This window comes from Nannospalax galili, unplaced genomic scaffold (genome assembly GCF_000622305.1).
Source record: "Nannospalax galili isolate Female #2095 unplaced genomic scaffold, S.galili_v1.0 scaffold682, whole genome shotgun sequence".
NCBI lineage: Eukaryota > Metazoa > Chordata > Mammalia > Rodentia > Spalacidae > Nannospalax > Nannospalax galili.
The window spans coordinates 1,018,000-1,020,527 of record NW_008348076.1 but is presented as its reverse complement, the minus strand read 5'-3'; positions in this window follow the sequence as shown (position 1 = coordinate 1,020,527).

The following is a 2,528-nucleotide window of genomic DNA, read 5'->3' as shown; positions in this document are numbered from 1 at the left end:
GTCTGGCACTGTTTCTTGTTATGTAGCCTTTAGCTATACACACGGACTCTTTTATTTAAAAAAAAAATGTATTTATTCTTTTTATTTTATGTGTATGCCTGTATTGCCTGCATGTAGGTAAGTGCACCCATGTCATGCAATGCCCGTGGAGGACAGAAGAGGCTATCAGATCCCCTGGGACTGGAGTTACTGACAGTTGTTAGCTGCCATGTGGGTGCTGGGATTCAAACCCAAGTCTTCTGTAAGAACAACCAATGTTTTTAACTGCTGAGCCATCTCTCCAGCCCCACACATGGACTCTTAAAGAATTATATTGATCCCTTTAATCTTTTGTTATACTTTCCTTTTGGGTGTTTAAAACCATTCAGTTGGTCCAGATAAACCAATTTATTTTTACTCTTAAGGCTGTTTGAAGATCTGTTCCTCAGGGGTCACATGCGTTTGGGAGGAGCCCCTGGCTCCTTTCTTTTACCAGTTACGCCTATGTGAAGATAAGTCAAATGGACCTAGGATATTTGTAGCTGCTTCTGATATCCCATTTCTGCTCAAGAAGCATTAAATTAAATTACCTGGGGCTGGGATCCGGAGAGATGGCTCCGAAGACCAGCGTTCAAATCCCAGCACCAACATGGTGGCTAACAACTATTGGTAACTCCAGTTCCAGGGGATCTGACACCCTCTTCTGTCCTTTGCAGGCACTGCATGACATGGTTGCACTCATTTCCTGCCTTCCCTTGCAATTAATTTAGAAGCATGAATCAAATCTGGTTAATGGGATTATAGAGATGACTCAGTGGTTAAGAGTACTGGTGCTCTTATAGAGGACCTGGTTCCATTCCCAGCATCAACAGCTCACAACTGTCCATAACTCCAGTGCCAGGGGATCCAACATCCTCTTCTGTCCTCCTTGGGCATTGCACAACACAGGTGCACTTACCTACATGCAGGCAATACAAGCATATACATAAAAATAATAAAATATTTCTAAAAAATAAAAATAAAATAAAATAATTACCCACCTATAATCCCAGCTATGGGATTACATACAGGAGGCTGAAACAGGAAAGCACATTGACTTATTTAATGCTCTGGTACTTATTCCTGTTTCTTCTATTAATAATCTGCTCCCACCATTTCCCTAGGATTTTTCTTTAGAAGATTGACACTGACTTCAACAATGTTAACGCTAATGTTTGATCTCTTTGACCTTGTTGATCTTGACCTCCGAGGTATCACTGTTTTCTAAAGTGTATTTCATGGAATAGAGGTAGTTTGAATTTTTACTAGATGTTCTATAAAGAAAAGGATTGTGACCACATGCTTTCAGGAAATAGATAAACACTGGGCTTCTTTAAGTCAGAATTTCTTAAAGAAACAAACACACGAATAAGAAGTAGGAACTTCCTTTGGAAGAAATAAGGCATAATTGCACATCTAGGTTGTACGAAACTGGCTTTCAGGCTGTGCCTTACCCTGGGTCGACTCCATTGTACAAAGCAACAGCTGGCTCCATTTTGAGAGCAAATGCAGAGGCAGAGTGTTCAGTATCATATTTGTTCTTATACATACCATCACCTGCCTAGTACCACCCATGAGGCATGGACAGATGAATAACTTGTCCTACAAACAAAGAGATACCACCTATAAACTTCCAAAGTGATTGAGACTATATGGACGTAACAGTGTGCTAAAACCTTACCCAAAGCACTGGGTATATAACTCAGTTGGTAGAATACTTGCCTAGCATGCAGGAGGCCCTGGGATTGATACCCAACAGTACAACATTAAACAGGGAGTGGTAGTGCGTGTCTGTAATCCCAGGATTTGGGAGGTAGAGGGCAGAAGGATCAGATGGAGTTCAAGGTTATCTTCAGCTGCATAGGAAGTTTGACATCAGCCTAGGCAGGAGGGGCACCATAAACATTAACTTTTTTTTCCATGGTGCTGAGGCTCAAACCTGGGAGCCCGAGAGCATGCTAAGTAAGTGCTCTACCACTGAGCTAAATCCCTGCCCTCAGACCTATGAACTTACCTAACACTTTAGACCAAGGAAGATAGAACTCTTCCCCGGATCCCAGAGACAGAAGGATGCCTAACACTGCCTGGGGGTTGGAGGACTTCAGCTCAGTATAGTTCCCACTGCTCTATTGATTGGTGCTAAGTATTTTTAAGTTATAGTTTAAAAGGCTTCTGTTCTGAAAAACATATTTTAGGAAATATACCGGACAAGAAGCTATTTAAGAGCTAAACCCTTATCATAACTATTTGTTCACATCTTCCCTAGAGAACTCTGAAGAACAGTTTGATCCCAGCAGTATTTCATACATTTCATTTGGGAGAGATTAAGTTGAAAGCGATACAGGTACAAGGGCAGGGAAGTAGGACTCATGTTTAGGAATATTAAGTTTAGTTGTGTGCTGAGGTATAAGGAGGGTAACTATGAATAACCGTATGTCAGCAAATTAGATAACATTCCTAAAAGACATAAACTAGTCAGCGTGGTGGCATACAACTGTAATTTCAGTACT